Below are 21518 nucleotides of genomic sequence, written 5' to 3'. Positions count from 1 at the left end.
CTCTCACTTACCACCCAATCCCACTGTTGGGTTATTTTAAGGCAAACTCCAGAATTATACTATTCTACCTCTGAAGTTGCTATTACGTATCTTAAAAACTAGAACTTTAAAAAAAGCACAATACAGCTGGGTGTGGTGGCTCACACCTGTAACCCCAGCACTTTGGGAGGCTGGGAGTCCAAGACCAGCCAGGCCGACATGGCAAAATCCTGTCTCTACTTAAAATACAAAAATTAGCTGGGCGTGGTGGTGGGCACCTGTAGTCCCAGCTACTTGGGAGGCCAAGGCCAAGGCAGGAGAATCACTTGAACCCAGGAGGCGGGGGTTGCAGTGAGCTGAGATCGTGCCACTGTACACTCCAGCCTGGGGAAACAAAGGCTTTGTCTAAAAAAAAAAAAAAAAAAAAAAAAGCTCAATGTAACTAAAATACACCAATAATTGCATGTTGCATATTATCAAATTGGCACTTCAGGTTTCCAATTATTTCATAAAGGCACTTTTATGGTTGGCTTATTGGAATCAGGATCCAGAGAAGAGCCTCTTATTAATACATTTGTTTGCTATGACTCTTAAATCATTTTGAATCTGTAACATCCACGTCTCTATTTCCGTTTTGAGTAGGTTGTCTTGAAACAGGTTTCCTAAAATCAGAGCCCAAGACGTGGATTTTGGTAAAAGTGGTGGATTGAGGAAGTGCTTTCAGGAGAGGGCAAACAGCAGGGAAGCAGGACTGGGGAAAAATAGCCAAGCAAGGATGGCATCTTGATTAGCTCCAGCCTGACGCCAGAGGGAGCTCTGGCACCACAATGTTGAATTCCCTTTGAGCAAGGGGCAGCCCACAGTACCGCAGGCCAGCCAATCAGTAAGGGCTGTCCCGAGTGGGTGGGCGTGGTTACCTCTTGGGCCGGAGAGCTCATTTGTGGCCAAAGGCTGTTTCCTAGAGGAAGGGGCTGGTGTAACCTTCGGCAGACAGCGCTCTCAGCAGCAGGCTTATGGGATCGATGAAGGAAGCTAATAGCATTCACACCAGAGTGTCTCTATCTTCTTTTTCCTGTAAACTCGGCATAAATCTAGAGGCCTGATCCAAATCAGGCTTTAAATTTGGCGAGACCACTGTTATGGTTTGAGTGTTTGTCCCATCCAGAACTCATGATGGAAATTCCCAATGTGTCAGTATTGGAAGGTGGAGCTTTTAACAGGCAATTGGGTCATAAAGACCCTGCCCTTGTGAATGGATTAATCCATTCACAGATTAATGGATTAATGGGTTATCATGGGAGTGGGACTGGCGGCTTTTTAAGAGAAAGCAAGACCTGAGCCCGCAAGCTCAGCCTCCTCACCTGGAGTGCCCAGCGCAACCCCAGGTCTCTGCAGATGGCCCCCTCACCAGCTGTGCCTCTCAGGACTTCCGAGGCTCCAGAACTGTAAGTAGTAAGCTTTTCTAAGTTACCAAGCTTCATGTATTGTTTTATAGACAGAAAAGAGACCAAGACCACTACTTTGATGAGGGTTATATGCTTCCCCCTACACCACCTTATAGGGCACTTTATATCTGGTTATTAAACAACTCGTATTGTACGATTCTGGTGCTATTAAATATTTCTGTGGGAAACTGATTTAACCACTTCCACATTGCTAAATGAGTTGGCTTAACAAGTTTGAGAACCTGGTTTCATTTAACAGTGTATATGCCTTTGATGTGTATTTCACAACTCTTTATAATCCATATGAATGTGTGGTATTCTTTATATGGAAAAAGGTTTTCCAACAATAAAGCTAGAAAAAAATGAGTGCATTTTTTTGGGTTCCTCCAGATGCCTGGGAGGTAAAACCAAATTAAAACTGGCTTAAAGAAAAAAAGTCATGTAAGTGTGACTCATTTAACTGGGGTGTCATAGCTGAATCCAAAACCTAGAAGATAATGTTGTAGTTTTTACTGAGGCCCTGCTGGGTTTCTTCTGTCCATTAGGTGGCTACCTTACAAAGCAGAACTGCTGTAGGAGAGTCAGGAGTTTTCATCATATTTACATCGTATCCTTTCTTCAATCCCAACAGTTGGGAATGAAATTTCTCTTACTGAATGAATACTGTTTTGGACTAATTGTTTGGGCCCCTTCCCCACATGTTGAAACTCTATCCTCTAACATGTCAGACTGTCACGAATAGGATTAGTGCTCTTATGAGAGATATGAAAGCTTGCTTCGTCCGCCATGTGAGTCTATGACAGGAAGTCAGCTATCTGCAACCCTGAATAGGGCCTCACCAGAACCTGAGCATGCTAGAAAAATGACCAAGCTTCCAGCCTCCAGAACCGTAAGAATTGGGATAAATCCCACCAGACCATGGTAAATGATTCTTTCTAATGTTATATTTGGTTTGCTAGTATTTTGTTGACAATATTTGCATCTATGTTCATCTGTGATATTGGACTATAACTTTCTCGTAGCACTGTCATTTGCCTTGGTATCAGGGTAATGCTAGTCTCATGAAATTTCGAAGTATTTCCTCTTTAATATTTTCCTGAATATTTCGAGAATACTATTGTTATTAGTTCTTCAAATATTGGTTGGAATTCAGCAGTGAAGCCATCTAGTCCTAGGCTTTTCTTTGGAGACTCTTACTGATTCAGTCTCCTCACTCACTATTGGCTGTTCGGGCTGTTCAAAGTTTCTATTTCTTTACAATTCAATCTTGATAGGTTGTGTCCATGAGAATTTTTCCCCTGGGTTATATAATTTATTGAAGTATAACTGTTCTTATTTCTGTGATTCTTCTTATTTCTGTGGTATCAATTGTAGTGCCTCTTCTTTAGTTGAGGTTTGCCAATTTTAATCTTTTAAAAAAAGAACCAAGTCTTATTTTCATTGATTTCTCTATTTTCTGTTTCTGATTATTTCTGTTTCTCTATTTTCTGTTTCTGATTATTTCCTCCTGCTAACTTTTGTCTTTCTAGTTCCTTGAGGTGAAACATTATTCAAGATCTTTTTGGATCTAGGCATTTATTACTATAAACTTCCCTCTTAAAATTGATCCCATAATACTGTAAGATTTCCCTTTTAATTTCTTCATTGATCTATTGGTTATTCAGCAGCATGTTTAATTTCCATGTTTTAATTTTTGAAAATTCCTATTATTGATTTCTAGTTTTATGCCATTGTGGTCAGAAGAGCCTTGATTTCAGTTTTCTTAAATATGCTAAGACTTATTTTATTGCCTAACTTGTGATCATGGAGAACCTTCTGTGTGCACTCAAAGTGTGCATTCTTCTGCTAATGAAGTGTTATATATGTCTGTTAGGTCCATTTGGTCTAAAGTGTAGTTATTAAGGTAAAGTCTGATATTTCCTTACTTCTTCATCTGGATGATATATCTATTGTGGAAAGTGAGTTTTGAAATCCCATTAGTGTATTAACTGTATGTGTTTAGATCTATTAACTTTGTATTTAAGTGCTCTGATGTTGAGTGCATATTTATAACCTGACCACTTTATTACATAAATTTTCCTTTTTATATTTTCTGACTTGATCATTTTGTCTGATACCTACCTGTGCTCTCATTTCTATTAGCATGGAATATCCTTTTCCATCTTTCACTTTGTCTGTGTCTCCTTACAGGACAAATGAATCTTACAGGTGGCATATTGTTGGGTCTTATTTTTAACGCATGTAACCACTGTCTTTTTAGACTTGAATCCATTTATATTGCAGGTAATTATTGGTATGTAAGGACTTGCTGCCATTTTGTTAGTTGTCTTCTTGTTCTTTTCTAGATTTCTTCCTTTTTGTCATCTTGTGATTTTTTTTAGTGGTATGCTTTTTATATTTTAGTGATATGCTTTACTTTTTATACTTTGTGTATCTACTATTGGTTTTTCAAGAGAGTGAAGGCAGATCAAGTAGAAGCATCTCAGACTGAGTCATGTTTGTCTAGGGCCTTCAGGAACAAGATGTACATGTTATACTTAAACACAGAAGAATTGTTATTTTACCCATGTAAAAAGAGGGAGGCTGGAACAGACTAGGAGAGTGTTCAGACTGCATGTAAGCCTGACACCAAGCCAGGGAGACAGGGAAGGTAGGTTGGGTGAAGGAACCTAGATAGTTAACTTTGCAGAGGGCTCCCTGGCAGCCTTGCTAAACCTTTATTAGCACGCACACTATCAGAGGAGTCTCCATCTTTTAAGATGAAGTCTGTGCTGGTGACTCTGCTGAGCTCATCTGGGAGCAGCTTCTGTGAACCATGTCTTTTAGATTAAGTGCTGTGGTAGATTTCAGGGCTCAGCATCTAAGGGCCTTAGTCACTTACACTCTCCTTAGTTAGAGGTCTGCGAGTCCTGTTTTCTCAAGGCCACTACCGCAATGCAGGTCTAAGGAAAGATCAACAAGACCATAGCAGGATTCTTGCCAAGGTCACACATCAGAGGAATCCTTTAACTCCAGGACTTGCATCTCAGAATCCCCCTACTTCCCAGTGATCAGCCAGGAGCAGCCCAGGGAAAGAATAATCTCAGCACAAATAGAGATTGGTCTCAGAGCCAGAGGCTCAGGCTGTTGGTCAATGACCCTCTCCCTACAATCAGAACTATGAAATGTATTCATGGCACAGTAAGTTTCCTTCAAGGATCATAAATCCTCATAGATGTATCCTGGCCTAGAGTCCTGGAGTTGAGATAAATACATACTGAGTAATTTTGTGACCTGGCATCAGCCCTCTATATAGAGGCCAAGCACTGAGGTCCCCTAAGAACTAAGTACATGTGAGCTCCTTCATTCTTACCAAAACATATTCTACCCATTCCTGGGAGAGTATATAAGTTGGGCCACCTTATTCTATTGAGGCAGGAGAATAAGGTTGGGAGGCAGGGAGCATAAGACTGATTCATACCGACTTCTTAGAACTGAATCAAAAGGAAAGCCCTGCCTCTCCACAGGCAAGTAACAAAAAGATCAGCAGCTACTCCCTTTGCAAACCCCATGCTTTCTACTGCATTGCAGATGAAAAATGGAAAGCACCTCTGATTGGTCCCCTCCTGCAACCAATCAGACTGGTCACCAGCCTAGTCTCATTTGCATAGCGGTATAACTGTAACTTCACTTCAGCGTCAGTTTTGCAACCAGTTGGACTGGTTGCAGGCCACTACTAATTTACATAGGATGTAACTAACCAGTAAAAAAATCTGGAGCGTTTAAATATGAGAAAATTCTTTAACTCACACTCGAACCACTCACTCAAGCTTCCTCCCAGTATGTGGAGTTTACCTTTGTTTGAATATGTTTTCATTGCTTCATTCTTTCATTGCTTTGTCTATTTTGTCCAATTCTTTGTTCAAAATGTCAAGAACCTAAACAACTCATAGTCAATACCCTCTGCTGGTAACACTGTATCTAAAACAGCATTTTCTCTCTGCAGATCCCATGGGATTATTTGAATTATTGTTGCTTTTTTCCGTAAAAGAATGGCTTCTCCTACCTAGGATTGTTTCCTGACCCACCTCTCCAGATACTTATTTGAGAGGTGTTTCCTGAATATTTTTACACGCTAAATTTCATTGAAGTCTGCTTCCTAGGAAAATCATGAGTAGGGAGACCGAGAAGTCCCACAATAGGCTACCTACAATCTGGAGAACCAGGAAAGTTAGCAGCATGGCTCAGACCAAGCCCAAAAGCTTTAGAATCAGGGAAGCCAATGATATCATCTGCAGTCTAAAGGCCTGAAATCCTGGGGGCTCCAGGGATGGAAGGAAGTGGGGGAGGTGGGGGCACTGGTAAAATTCTCACCACGTCTCACAGTCCAAGGGCTGATAATCTGGACTTCTGATTTCCAAGGGTAAGAGAAGAGTGTCTTAGCTTCAGGAGAGGGAGCAAATACTCACCTTTCCCGATTTTATTCCATTTGGGCCCTCAGGTGACTGGACGGAGCCTGTCCACATTAAGGGCTGATCTTCTCCACTCAGTCCACTGAGTCACATGCTAATCCTATCTAGAACTAATCTGACATATCAGAAAAATGCTTTAGCAACAAGCTGCATACACGTCTCCTATTAAGTTGATGCCTACAGTTAGCCATCACCCTACGAGAAAGATAATTAAACTCCATCTCACCTTAATGCCAAAATAAATTGGAGTTATCAAACTTTTATAATTTAGGCTTTTATAATTAAGGGTACACATACAGGTTATTTGGGTTGTAAGTTATATGAATGTGCTTTGGTCAAGGAATAGGCTGAGATGGATATTCAGGCCTGCAGACACACACTTCCACTTGTTATATAACCTGTTTAAGTTCTTACTTGGCTCTGAATCACCATTGTCTGTAAAAGATATAATTTCCCTGCTAACCCTGTACAGGGGCTCTTGGGGCTTGGCTCAGCTCAATGTGGCTTGGTATGGTGGGTGTGCTGGTGTCCAGACAAAGAGCCAAAGATGTCCATCTTCCAGATTTACAGTGGGGAGCTAGGACCTAAGCTTGTGCCCAAGGAGAAAAAAAGTTAAGCTGCTGACCCTAAAGGCAAGGGAGAGCTGGCTGCTAAGGGGAGCTGCCAGACTAAGCAGCTAAGAAGGGTGGACAGTGGAAAAGAGATAGTGTGAGTAAGCTGTGTAAAGAAAGCTGCTGCTAAATCAAACCATATTCCCCATGAAAACATGGGATGTAAAGATTTCAAGGAGGTCAGTCTTTTCACCAGGGAAGTCCCTTAGGGAGCCACGGATGCTCCTGGCTGAGCTGACCGCCCTGCTCCTCCCTTACCCTCCTTCTTCCCAGCTGCCTGCCTTACCTGCCTGAGCCTACGAAACATGATCCTACAGGTAGGATGCTGAGGATCCAACCCAACATCCTTCCCTGGAAAGCACTTGGAAGCCCAGACTGTTCCTTTACTCACTATTATAACATAATACATTTACTCACTATAATAACAGCTAAGATTGGCAGGTTATTGCATGTACAAACATTGTGTGCAGAATTAGGCTTTTCCAGTAAGGAAAATTATCCAAATCTTTTCCTTTTGGGTTTCCTCGTAATCTATTTCAAATTGAAAGTACAAACATAGAACAGTTTGTATTGAACACCTTGTGGTGTCTGAAGGTAGGTATGCCTTCCAATAATGGAAATACTCTATTTGAACCAAAAAACTTCTAACAGGCTTGTGTTACCTTAGAAGGTTTTCTGGCCCCTGTTATTTTTTATCTGCTGTATTAGTGACATGCATTTAGAAACAAGTAAGTTTTTCTATCCATGTAAGACACTTCTATCCTACATGAGATAAAAAGAAAGCCACATCTGGTCTCGTCGTACCCATGAACCAGGCTCGGTTCCCCCATCTTCTCTGTTCTGTGTCCTCTGCTCCAGGAGGCCCAGGTGACTTTGCCACAGCTTCTGTTGCTCTGTGGCCTACAGGGGCTGAGAGATACAAAGGGAAGACAACAGGACACCCCAGAATCTGGGAAATGGTTTTGCTATTGCTAAGCTAGGCCTGATCACCTGCCTAGGACCAAGTAAAGAACTCTGGAGTATAAATAGAAGAGAGACAGGAGCCATACATCCAGATGGCCCAGGTTGCTCTTAAGTGGCCACTGTTGCCCTGTGACAGGCAGGTGCTGTGAGATCTGCAGGAACACAGAATACCCCAGAAGCCAGGGAATCAGACAAGATGGCCAACTAGATGCAGTCAGAAGGAAACTGTCACTGAGGGACAGGGACATCGGGAAGACTGGTGCATACTCAGATCTTCGGCAGGCAGGCAGATGCTGGGCTGAAGCGGGAGGAAACTGGAAAAACCTGCACAGGACTACCGTGCAGCAGGACTCACTGCTGGCCCCTTAATGACTCCTAGGAATGGGGTGAGTCAAACAATCAAGGAGTGATTCCCTCTTGGCGTGGACTTCTGAAATGTGGGCAGTAGGAGACAGCCCCCCCCGCCTCCCCGCCGCCCACCTCCAATGGATCCTTGAGCTAGCAGGGAGAACCACTTAGAGTGGTGCTAGGGGCAGAACTCCAGGCTCTGCAGAGCCCAAAGGATTTGTTGTAAGAGAATCTGTAGTAGAGTACAGCCAGGGACACCCATTCCAAGGCTTACCTTGCTCCCCTAGCAGACATTAGGCATAGGGAGATTAACAGACCTAAATGATGCTAGGTGATCCTGCCTGCCAGATGGGGCCAGTCTGATATAAACACGGTCACTGACCTCTCCTGGGGCCCCAGCCTGGCCATGCCTGCTTGTAGTGCAGCACAGCTCCATTCTCATCTGGAATCTTGACAAGGGAGAGGTCTACTTCCTAAATCCCTCAGGTTTTTGACAAAATTTCCTTGTGATTAAGCTAAATCAGAAAGGGAGGGAATCTCTGCACATACTGATCTCTGAACTCAGATTAAGCCTAAGATCTCTTTTAAAGGCCTGATTAAGTCAGTCTCACCCAAGATAATCTTGTTTACCTTATTTGGGGTCTGATTACATCTGCAAAATCCCTTCACCCTTGTCACGCGACGTGGCCTAGTTAAGGTCCTGAACATGAGGTGACAAAGATGAGACCATCACAGAATTCTGCCTCCCATGGCAAGAGTTCCCTGCTAACATCTTCTTAGCCAGTGACCACAGTGAAAGCCACTTTTTGCTGCTTACGGAAGGCCATCTGGAAGAACACCTGAGGTATAAGAAAGCGACAGCTTCCAAAGGTCATGTGAAATGGTAAATTGAGGCAGAACAAAAACTTAGAAGTGACCCAGTGGTTAAAGTATTGTACTTCCAAAAGTATTATATCAGCAAAGCCAAAGTGTGTCCATTAAGGCTGTGCAATCTTTATAGCTGAAGTGCACTGAACGTGTTCAGCAAGATCATATACTCAAATTGGGTTACCTGGAGAAACTGACTTGAGCTCTCAAACTTGCTGATGCAGTAGTTCAAGAACTGTCACATCCAACTGAGAAACCAGCAACCCAACTTCGGTAATGACCACCATAAGCAACATCAAGTTAGCTTGTTTGAGTGAAGGGGGCAGTGGTCCTCTTATCTGCAACGGCAAACATTTGTCCCCCGAGCCCTGGAAAGTTGAACACCTAGGACGCTGATACATCTTAGTCTTCAGATACTGAGCAACCTAGAGAAGCTGGTACCTCTGTTTTGGAATTCATCATGGGATTCTCCATCTCATGATGACTACTACACTTATCTGGGGCTCTCCAAAACTTGCTGAGTCTCTATTTCCTGTGAGGTAGATCAATTTGTATAACCCTACACCTTACCTAGGGAAGAAAATTTCAGTATCCTAAAAGTATTTCTCCCCAAGATGTCCCATCAGAGATGAACTGGTGCTATTCTTCAGCGTGGAAACTTCTGAGAAAGGTCTGTCATCCAAATACTTTTCATGGGTATACGGGAATCTAAATAGACTAACACCCAAAGATCAGATCTTCCTTTAAAAACCAAAAACAAAAAAAAAAACCTTCCCCCTTTGCACATTGCCCATATTTGTCTTCATGATGAGTGCCTGCTCACCCAGATTTCTAAATCATGCACAGTCATCAGGTGATTGGGAACGATAGAAACTAGCCAGTTTTCCCTGGCTCTCAGTTCACCCCAAGTTGAGCTTATCTCTGTGAAGTACCTCAAATAGATTCAATATAATTTGATTTTTGCTGCTCCTCATTTATCTGTTTCAAAACAGTACTATTGAGGCTGGGGGATAACAACATGCAAATTAACAGCCTTCCCTACTAGAAGTTCATAAATAGCCCTGAACTTGCATGCTAATATATAACATGAATTTTCTATATTTAAAAAGATATTGTGATATTGTAGTAAACTTTGACAAAGAGACCATTAGTTAGGTTGTATATTTATATTTCAGGCATATAAAGAGTATGCAGAAAAATCTTGGAAATCATGTAGTTAAAAAAGTACTTCATAGAATATTGAAAATGCAGGTTAAGTAGTTTTACAGAAAGAATGAAAAGATAGCAAGAGTAAAATGAAGTCTTAAGGTGGGCTCAAGTTAGATTAACAAAATCTCCAGGTATTTAGAAGTCAGATAAAATAGTGCAAGAAAGCCTCTTAAAAAATGAAGCGCATGGGTATGCAACACAAATGGAAAAACGGACTTCCAAAGTCTATTTTTGTGAAACTTGAAGATACCAAAAAATAATCGCAGAAAATTCTACTTTAAAACTTCAATTTTTTTCCCAAACAAATGATAATGGTGGAGAGAAAAAGGTGTAGAGAGAATAGGAGGGGCTAACAATTCCAACAGGACTCTTCAAAACTTTGTCCTCTTAAAATAGTAACTACATAAGAATTTGAACCTCTAAAGAAAATTCTTGGGCACGTTAACATACATGATTGTGTGGGAAATGGTGAATTATTTGCTTAGGTCAAGCACAAGGAAAGGTAGAATTCTGGAATGCTTTTCTCCATTAAGGCACCTAAGTTAGACCTAAAGCTCCCAATTACCCTTTACTGGAAACAGGACACACTCCGTGTAAACTTTGCTGTGGCCTACCCCTCATCATTTCTCTAGGGAACAGCTTTGAAAGATTTGAAATCCTCCTTGTCCTGTGATTCCAGGTCCTACACCACTGGAGCACCAAAGACTACACTCATACTTCCATTTAGGTCTTTCTGCTCATCCCATCACTAGGCTACCTAGGTATATGTGGTGATCTTGACGCAGGTCTCCAGGCATGGTGTGGTGCATGTATCACAGGTAACCTCTCAGGTGAAAACTGAAAGACTAGCTATGTTCTAAAAACCCAAGAGACTCTTCAGGTAGGAGAAAGAATTCCCAAAGGCCACATTGACCTCCAAAACAATGCCTAGGTGATAGTCCCCAGGTGACTCCCCCTTGAATATGAAACTGTGAGCTTTGAGCATAAATCAGTTTGTTGCTTTTCTTTGAGATGAAGTTTTGCTCTTCTTGCCCAGGCTGGAGTGCAGTGGCACAATTTTGGCTCCCTGTAACCTCCACCTCCTGGATTCAAGTGATTCTGCTGCCTCAGCCTCCCAAATAGCTGGGATTACAGGTGCCTGCCAACATACCTGGCTGATTTTTTGTCTTTTCAGTAGACACAGGGTTTCACTATGTTGGCCAGGCTGGTCTCGAACTCCTGACCTCAGTTGATCCACCCACCTCAGCCTCCCAAAGTTCTGGGATTACAGGTGTGAGCCACCATGCTAGCTCATGAATCAACAATTGTTATCTTCTCTTGGTGACAATTTGCCCTGTTTTCTACAGATTATATTTCAGTTCATAGGCCTGTTGAGATTCATCAGAAAATGATATTCAAACATTTAAACAATTTATGTTTTAACCTTAAATGTGCTCTCTGCTTCCCACTAGTGCATCAAACATAAAACCTAAGAACACAGTCAGGAACACTCAAGAGAAATTCTCATGCCAGAACTGGACAGACCAATGAAAATGCGAAATCCAAGAAGGGATCTACTCTCAACCAATAAATTCCAGCCCAAACCCTGGAGATCCTAAGAACAAAATATTCACTGCACCCTACTTCTTGAGGATTTGTACCCAAAAGCTTGTCGTTTTTAATATAAGTGTGACAAATTAGTTCTTTCAAGTACGCCCACTAACATTCAACTTCCCTCAGGCATGTTGTTCCACCCTGAATTGTTTGCACACATTTTATACTCAGTCCTGGTCATCACACCCCACTACCTCACTCTCATGCCCAGCTTGCAGTCCTTCTCCACTCTTACCTAGTGGAGATGGTACACAGCCTAGGAAACACCTGTGCCTAGGAAAATGGTATTCCTAGGCAGTCCCCCACCTCCTCTAGGCACGACTGGAGGACAACAGTGCAGGTGCAGTGTATCACGATGTTCTTTAGTTTTCAGCAGGTAAGCTTAAAAAAAAAGTCTGACAAATCAAACATTTGTTTCCATGAATCAACTGTGGGATATCAAAGGATAACTGCTCCACAAGATTAACCTGTGTTTTCAAACTTGTGTACTGAGAATCAGCTCAGCTGGGAGACCCCCACCCAGGTGGTGCTGAAGGTGTTTGAGAGGCAGACACCCAGATAGCACAACAGAGTAGATCTGTCCTGGGGACCAACCGCCCCAGAGCCTGCGAGGCTGACAGCCCTGAGCAGGCTTTCATCCATGTATTTGCTCTTAGACAAGTGATTCTTACTAATACACAGGTGTTCTATATTAACTTAAAAATACATCAGGTAGGCAGCTGTTACCCACCTACCACTAATTACGAACTAAAAGTGTCCTCCACAAGGGAACCTGGGGGGCAGGGTAAACTTAATGTTTCTCAACATCCCCCCCTTTTTTCATGAAGCTGGGTAAGCAAGTACAGCTCTATCTTGGTGAACCATTTCTTGGAGGCTTCTGGATCTGTACTTGCAAACTACACAAAGAGAAACAAAACAGATTAATAACAGTCATAACAGCAATCATAGGTCCCCCAAGTGTTTTTATCCAAATTTAGGGCTGCCAATCTATCAGCAGCTTCCTCAAGCACCTCAGAATCTCAGAACCTGACCACCTATCTGCTTTCACATTTCTTCCTTAAGGAGTTGGGGCCCAGACATCTTTTGGGAAACAGGGCAGAGGTCGTTCTTCTGTAACTGCTTCCTGCTGCAAAGGGGCATCGAGGGCCCTCTGGGTCCCTCCTCCTTGCTTGCTGTCTAAAGGCCTTTCCAGGTGCTGATTTATTCTCTCCCAACTATGTTCAGTCTCATACTGTCCAGAGTTACTAAATTTTTAACTCTCACACCACCAAAAGATATGGAGTTTAACACAGCTCTGAATCTTAAGAGCTTTTATTTCTTGTAAACTTCTAATGAATAAGAAGTAGGGCCTGATTCTCTTATATTTTCCTTCCCAGAGTTTTATTGGTTTTAGGGCCATAGGTATTTTTCAAAGTTCTTTTTATTCAACTCTTAACATTACCAGTACTATTTTTGGTCTTGATTCTATTAATTCCCATCTCTCCAGACAGAGTTGTTATTCGCAGTATGTATAAATTCTAAATAATTCTAGTTCTTTCTCTGCCATCTGAATTCAATGTTACTGTTATTAATTATTGGTCCTCTAAGGGGATATTTAGCATTGATTGCTAAATAGAGGACCAATAATTAGTAATTCCATAGGAATTGCCGTGCAGCACCTCAGCCTCTATCACAACACCATCTCTCCAGATTTATGTTAACTTAGCAGATCATTCTTTATGTGCATTCAGGTCCTGATGGCCAAAACATTGTTACTTCATTTCCTAAATTATTACAGAAAACACTCAGGCCAGAGATTAAAGGAAGGAAAGAATACATGTCCAATGTGTGAAACTTTTACTTCTATCCCAACTCCAGAAATACTTTGTGATAACTGTCATAATTACCATAACAGGCTGTCCTGCTTTCTTTTTTTCCTCTGCTATTTGTGAAGGCTTTTTAATCTGACCCCAAGTCAGTGGCTGATGTTCTGCATGTTCCCCTTATGGGAGCATGACTCCCCCTCGATATTAGTCTTGCCATCTCTGCGACTGGGGGGTCGGTCCTCTGCAAGTCTCTTTTTTAGTGTCTGGTTCATAATACAGCTTTAAATGTCTGGATGGTACCCACACTGATTGCCGATTTGGACCTGCAGATTTACAAGCAAATCCTCTCCCCCACATTATTATATTGCCTTTTTCCAATTCCAACCCAGGCACAAAGCTCTTGTCCTGCATCATTTGGTGGCCTGGGGGACTATATGATTGTTCAGGTATTAAAACCTGATCTCCCCATTGCTGTAACAAATCTCTTCCCCATAAATTAACAGGGATTTGTACCACAATAAGATGAATAGTTGCAAGCTGTCCTGCAGGCCCTTTGCAGGTTAAAATGCAACTGCTTTGACACACTGCAGAGGCCTGCCCTACTTCAAGCATGCTGCACTGAGCATTTTCCATAGGCCAAGAAAGTGGTCCATGTTGGAAAGAAATAGAAACATCTGCTCCAGTATCTACCAACCCTCGAGAATTCTTTCCTTGAATTGTAATCTCACATGCAGGATGTTTACCAGTAATTTGATTTACCCAATAAGCTGCTCTGTCTAGTTTGTCTGCACCCCCAAAATCCTCTTGTTCTTTTAGTTTCACGTTTTCCTCTTTCCTCTTAAGGCACAACTAAAAGCTGTGCTATGCATTCCCCAGGCTCAGCACTCCAAAGAATGGAAGAAGACACTACAGTTTCAATTTCCCCTATAAAGTCTGCATCAATAACTCCTGTTTGAATTCTAACTCCTTCAACAGCAAGACTAGATCTTCCTAGAAGCCCACGGTTCTGGGGGGTAAAGAGCTACAGTCTCCTGTAGAGATTTTTTGCGGTGGCTCCCCCAATAAAATTCTTTCTCTTTGAGAGCTGCAGAAATCTGTTGTGCTCCCAGCTGTGGTGGGAACAAGCATTGTATAAGGATGAGGAAATAGCTTGCACTGGAGAGGCCCTGGTTTGGATCCAGGCCCAAGGCAGACTCCTCAACTGTTCCCCAAAATCAGATCTATTGGAATCAGCAGGTAAGAAATAGCTACGTTCTTTAATAATCCTAGCAAATGGAGACTCAGGCCCATATTGGCTGATGGCCTGTTTAGACTCCTTCAGCAGTTTGAAGGGAAGGGGTTCAAAAGCAACCCATACTTGCCCCTGCTGATCTTGAGGGTGTGCAACAACTGAAAATTGCCATGCCTCCAAATCTCCCCCGCTTCTTGCTTGAATTCAGCTTGAATGGATCTGGTTACCGTAGTTCTAAGTATAAGCGCCTACATTGGTTACTGTAGTTCCAGGAGCACGCACGCCAACAGAAGCAGAGGTAGAAACATCGGGAGGATCTGGCCATCCTTCTACAAGATACTGAGGGGGTGCTGACGGGCACACCTTTTCCTTATTTGACTTTTCATCTTTTTGCTCTATAATTTCTTTCCATACTTCATCACACTCCCTCTCTCCTTTCCTGAATCCTTTTCCTCCTCATCTGTCAAACAGCTGAAGGGCAGAATGCACCAAAGCTCAAACAGACCACACCGGAATTGAGATATCCTTTGCTCCTTCTCTAAAGTAGTACCCACTTTTTCCCATTCTTCCATGGTCAACGCTCCCTGCTCAGGGAACCAGGGACAAAATTCCACAATCACACCGAAAAACTGTGTTAAACTGTCCGTGCCAGCCTTAGTTCCTCCTCTTTTAAGCAGCTGTCGAAGCAAACCAGAACAAGCCTCTCGCTTGCTTGCCCCTTGTCCCATGATACCTCACTATGACCGAGCTCCCCCAGCTCAACCCAGGAGATTTTCCAAACGTTCTCGGGCTAATTCCGAGCTCCCCCAGCTCACCCTGGGAGATTTTTTCAAATGTTCTCAGCCTACTTCTGGGCTCCCCCCAGCTTACCTGGGGGATTTTTTCCTCAAACATTCCCGGGCTACATCCGAGCTCCCCAACTCACCCTGGGGATCCTTTCCAATAGTACCTGGGATACCTTCAGCTTAGCCTCGCTTACTCTCTTGCTAATGCAACTCTTCCTCCCGGGCTTGAGTCTCCACACTTGGGCACCGCTTACCAAGAACCAGCTCCGTCGAGAGACCCCCAACTCAGGCAGCGCTGAAGGTATTTGAGAGGCAGACACCCAGATAGCACTACAGAGTAGATCTGTCCTGGGGACCAACCACCTGAGAGCCTGCGGGGCTGACAGCTCTCCAGGCTGAAGGCCCCAAGCAGGCTTTCATCCACATATTTACTCTTCAGTGATTCTCATTAATACACAGGTGTTCTATATTATAACTTAAAAATACATCAGGTAGGCAACTGTTACCTGCCTACCACTAATTACAAAGTATCCTCCACAAGGGAGCCATGGGGGCAGGGTAAACTTAACGTTTCTCAACACTTGTGGTTTTTTTTTTCCCCCTTGGATGTTTGCCATCATTTTCAGTACAAGGAAATACAAAAATATGCATTAAATACCACCCTTGAGTCAGAGCAACGAGACTATCTTAACTGAAAGACATTGTGACTAAAATTTAAGAATGACAGAAAGAGAACACAAACCTCTCCCTACATTTCTGGGGAGTCTGTATCCCTCTCCTCCAGATGTGGCTGGCCTTAGGCTAACCCTGACCACCTTCCATTCCACCAGTGTGGCTGGTATCTTAAGACCACACATGCTGGGGCACTTGCGAATGGGACCAGCATGAACTTATCCATCGAGAGGTCCCTCCACTGGTATTTATGGACACCTCTTTCCACCTTCAGGATTATCGTCCTTAAACATAGGTCACAGCCATGAATGATACAGTATTTCTAGGACAATCTAGCAAAGTGAACACCTCTTGGAAAGTGCAGCAGCCAGAAGATTCAGGGAACACTCCTCTGCTATTAGCCTTTATTTTTTATTTTTTATTTTTTTTAATTCTATTAAAGAGGGGTCATTCTTGGCATCAGCCTTAACACGGATCTTGGACCACCTCCTTTTTTAAGAACACAGCTTTGAAGGTCAGTGTTACTCCACTCCATGACAGGAACTCACCTACCTGATCCCAGCTAACAGACAGCAGGAAAATTTAATTCCTCATGAGTCAACTTGCATAAAGTTGACTTTGTAAGTAACATGAATAGACCTTTTTCATGGTATCCTTTTAGATCAGTTCACCATACCTAGCCATGTGCAGTCACGATACATGAGGGCACAATATGATTTCTCACTAACTTGTCCTTGTATGTGTGATTAAGGTTCTGATAAAGGGCTTGATGACCTAGAAAGGTGGTGAGAGAGAAAACTGAAGTCTCATGAAAGGTTCATGCTTTGAAAAGGGCTGTACAATATACAACCACCTTGGTTGTTCACCTAACAGTTTGGTGACCAACAGCCAATAGCAAGTGCCAGAAAACACACAATTTAAATCATGAGGCCCCACCTACAGGCCCAAGGAATGATCCAAAACAAGGTATCATTTAATTATTCCCAGCAGACCCAGATCTACTGATCACATGAATTCTCATATGCTCATTGACTAGAAAAAACCTGAAGACGTCTCAGAGGCTAAGAGGGATCTTCCAAAATAAACTTTCCCAATTAAGATGACCAGGACTATGTATCTTGGCAAAAATGACACAGACTCCTCTGAAGTTTCTCATCCTGAAGAGACATCTGTATTTTCCTATGACACCTGGAAAACCTGCTTTGAGTCAGTTATCAAACATGCAACATGATCAAGGGTGTTTCAGGAGACCTCGTGGGAATGTGGGTTAGTGACGTTTAGGAGCTGAGAATCAGTTTCCTGCTGAATGAGCTTACAGCCACTATTTTGTTGCCAGCTTTGGACAGGAACAGCCACTCTTCTACCAACAAATTGCAAATAACAAAATGAGGCAGTTACAACCTTTTGTTAATTTGGAGTCTAAAGTCTTTCTTCACCTTGTATCAAAAGAGAACTAAGCTTCAATCCTCAATGTATAATTGCCCCATCTAGGTGACCAGGCACTGGCAGTAGGATCAAACAAAAGAATAAATAGGATGAAGTTATAGAGTAGAAGTCTAAATATGCCTGCATTTTGGACGATATTGAGCCACCAGCAAGTCAACATACAAAACAATAAAAGCACTATACTTTGAGTCATCCTGAATAGTGGCCTGTGATTGTGAAATATTGACAGTATACTTCAGTCACTTGAGTCTAGCCTATCTCAAACAGGCTCATAGCTCTGGTCTCTTGAGGAGGAGAAAATCAGATACACACATAGAAGCACAAGTTCAGAAATGTGTTCCCAAGGAACTACACAGCAACATGAACCGTGCTTCTGCAAAATTTGCCTGTGCTGAATTGAGCTCATCCCTTTAGTAGGGGCAGTCATGACACAGCATGGGAGACTCACAATGGGCTCATTTGTGAGGACCAAGTAAACTAAGTCCACTGGTTGAATTCTTACCAGCTTTACTACCAGAGAAGCTCTGATGCACCAGTCCTCATCCTTTCCAGGCCAGTGAGCCCCCTGCTCCAGTTAATGGTAGCACAGCTTCCATGAGAGGCAAAAACTGTCTCACTGATAAACAACAAGTTTTTAAATAAAGCAGACCATAAGCATCTTTTTCCTCTTGTCACAGCCATCCCCCAGGATCTCCTAGCCATTCTGCCTGGAAAAGCATTGCCCAGAATAAACCAGAAAGGAGCTAATGATTGGGAGGCATACTAACTGACCTTTCTTACTCAGGAAAGTTCTCTGGATCAAAGTTATGGGGATAAGGGTCAGCAAACTGCAGCAGTGTGACACTAGGGGACTATAACTATAATGGTTTCAGAATCCTGTGTCTCCAGACAAGCTCTAGCTCCCTATAGGAGAAGGTATAATGATGTGCCCAGAGCCCCACACTTGTCTAGAAGCACCACGTTTCTATTGGTGCCAAAGCCATACGTAGAAACTGTACAGGACATCCAGCTTCCACCTGATAGCATTTCAGTCTTTGCTTCCTACGGGGAAATTCTGGGAGCCATAACTGAGATGTCACAACTTTAAAGGGTAGTACAGCATGACATCCACCTGATTAGACATCAGTCCATTAGAGAACAAAAATGTTTTCAATAGAGCCTCTTAACCTGTATGTATGCAAAGCCAATAGCCACTATAAAAACCCAGAAGATGAAGGGTAGTCATGTTAAGGTTACTATCATTAAAAAAATAATAAAAAAACCACATACCCCCCAAAATTAAAAAAATTTAGATACATAATTAGTATCCTCCTATATAAGGTCTGATATTGGCCAAATAAAGAATGTAAAGTTGTAAAATGGATTTAGCAAAAATATGGTACTATGTAAAAATATATGGGATAAATAATAGAATTAATATGGCCAAGGATTGCAACATATCCTGCTGATCAGAGGAAAACACGAAAACTAAAATAAGGAGGACAAGGGAACATAGAGAATTTGCATCATTCAGAATTTGTGTCAATCATTAAAATATCTCCCTCCTCCTGTTCCCCCCAAAGCGTAAATAGAGAGTTAAGACTTTCAGCCACTTGAATTCAGGGCACCCCCCATGGGCCTGAATATGTGATTCAAATGCCTATGGACCCTTCTCTGCTAAGACAACTCATTTAACAAAGTTACAGATGTCATCAGAAGCGAACAGCAACAGGTAATGGACCAGATGTTCTCCGTATTATGTATTGATAAAACAGTTTATTTCTGCCAGCATAAAACATTATCTTTAATTGGAATGTAGATTCATATATATTCAATTGAGAAGGCAGAACATCAAAATAATTACCCATTAGAGGACTAAAAAAATGTATCAGGTCCATACACAGTGCTGTATTCTTTTAGTTAAACCTAAAGAATACTATACTCTTCATGGTATCTGGAAATACTAAATACAGTCTATTTTCTCTTTCAGGAAAACATTTAATCCAGAAGAACTCCAAGATTAAGATTTCAGATTTAAAAATTTCATGATGAAACCTACCAACTTTTATTGAGGACAGCAAAAGGGAAAACCACTCCAAGAGATAAATTACCCATGACACCTGCCATAAACGTTCTGTTACTTTTTGGGAGACCAGAAGCCTACAGATACTGATTCTACATCATGAGAACACGTGAAGCAATATGTTTTCCTAAAGCTAGAGAAGAGAGACTGGGTAGGGTGAGTAGAGAAGGATGAGGATGAAGAGAAATAGGTCAAAGAGCACATACAATTAGATGGAATATATTTGTGTTCGATAGAGTAGGAAGATAGTTAAAAATGTATACCCTGACTTGACCACTATACATATGTAACCCCATGAATTTGTACAAAAACGGTTTTTCTAGACAGACTAAACTTTTAGTTTACTTTCAACCAATTCACTTCAAATAAAGTCAGGGCTGGTGGTGCCTGCATCAAGACCTCTGGGTCATTTAACTGTTTCCTACATATGTAGAGCTCAACCTGAAATCATCAGGGTAGAAGGGAAAGCGTTTTGTCAGAGATTAGGCCTGTCAAATGTCAGCCCTCAGCATAACATTTCTGGGCTCTTATCCTCCAGTTCTTCACTACCCGGTCTTGGCAGAAATAGTTGAAAGTCCACCTCAGCCTCCTAAAGTGCTGGGATTACAGGCATGAGTCACCGTGCTTGGCTGGTGTGCACTTTTCTTAAACACATACACAAATTTAAGAATATGAAAACTTTTCTGTCAAGTGATTCCTGGTCCCACTCCAGGACACTGAACGCCTTACTCACACTTAAACCAAGGTCTTCCTGCTCATCCCATACCTTCTTAGATCAATATCATGACCTAGAATCAGGTCTACCGACATGGTATCACAGTGTGTGTCATACTAGTAACACCTGGCAGGAATGAAGGAACACAACCCTGCAGCTAAGCTGATGGATTCCCACTGGAGTCCAATAATGGCCAGGACGATACCCAGTTAAAAGTCCTCAGGTAAGCACCTCTACTGGAGATGAAAACGACAAGAATGAATGAATCAATTTGAAATATGGGTATAAATATCATGAATTAAAATTTCCAAAAGTGGGTATAATTTGGGGCTTCTATGAACGAAACTAAATATAAAGATCTCACCTAAATAACTTTACCAGTGGATTCTGCCACAGTTATGACACCAGTCACACACCGATTATTCCAGAAAACATTAAAAGATGAGAATGTTTATCAAAAATTTGCTTTCCCACAGCAACCCAGTGGGTTAACTAGAACAGCAGGCAGCATCCTAACCATCCCCATCTTAGACACTAGATGCTCACATTTCACAGTGGACCATGATGTTCCTGCTCAGTAGTTGCAGGTGAGCACAGCACCACGAGGCAGGTCACATCTCACTGATCACCGACAGAAAGTTCCCTCTCACAGTTTAGAAAATTCCCTATCCTCCCTTACAGCTACCTCTGTTACAATTGTCAGAACAACCTAGCTAAAAAAAAACCCTGTCCAGTACAGATCTCAGAGTCCTAGGCCTGGAATGCAAGACCAGCAGCTACTTCCACATCAGAGCCCCAGCTCATGCTTGTGAACCAAGGAGACTGACAGACCCTCCACACCCCATCCCAGCCCACCCCACAGGAATGGGGATATCAGAATTCTGTTCCTTTGATTAGAGATGGAGCCCTGGTTGTAAAGGTGACCAAGATTCTTCCTAGATTTGGTGACAACAACTCCTGAGACCAAAGGCATCAAAAGAGAAAGGCAGTTGCTGCCAGCACCATGTGTTCTGTTGGTCCTTCACCTCCACTGAGTGGGCTTCCAAGATGCTGCACCTACCACTGACTGGAGAAACTGCCAAAGATGTAAATTTCTCATCAAGAATACTTGCTTATTACAAGATAAGGGGTGACTCATCTGCTAAACTTTCTAAGGAGAAACAGTGGAGTTCGAAGCAGATATAGGTCACATCATTAACACTGAGAACACATCAGTACTCAGATATGAGAGAGGAGACTCCCTTTCCTTCCTGATCTTTGAGGTAGACTGAGGAAATCATTCCCTTTAGTGCCCCCTAACCAGAGATGACCCTGGCACAAAGGTGTCAATGTATGA

General features: G+C 42.4%; 1 long non-coding RNA gene across 1 annotated transcript; it reads left to right on the top strand.

The window, feature by feature from the left end:
• Positions 1-916: 916 nt before the first annotated feature.
• LOC116546263 lies at positions 917-19859 on the top strand. Its single transcript, XR_004266648.1, has 2 exons — positions 917-1424; positions 19375-19859. It is a non-coding gene; the product is annotated as an uncharacterized LOC116546263 (long non-coding RNA).
• Positions 19860-21518: the final 1659 nt, after the last annotated feature.

The sequence above is a fragment of the Sapajus apella genome, unplaced genomic scaffold (genome assembly GCF_009761245.1).
Source record: "Sapajus apella isolate SASKATOON/1434 unplaced genomic scaffold, GSC_monkey_1.0 scaffold5, whole genome shotgun sequence".
Taxonomy (NCBI): domain Eukaryota; kingdom Metazoa; phylum Chordata; class Mammalia; order Primates; family Cebidae; genus Sapajus; species Sapajus apella.
The sequence above is the reverse complement of the archived record's forward strand: the minus strand, read 5'-3'. Positions and strand labels throughout refer to the sequence as shown.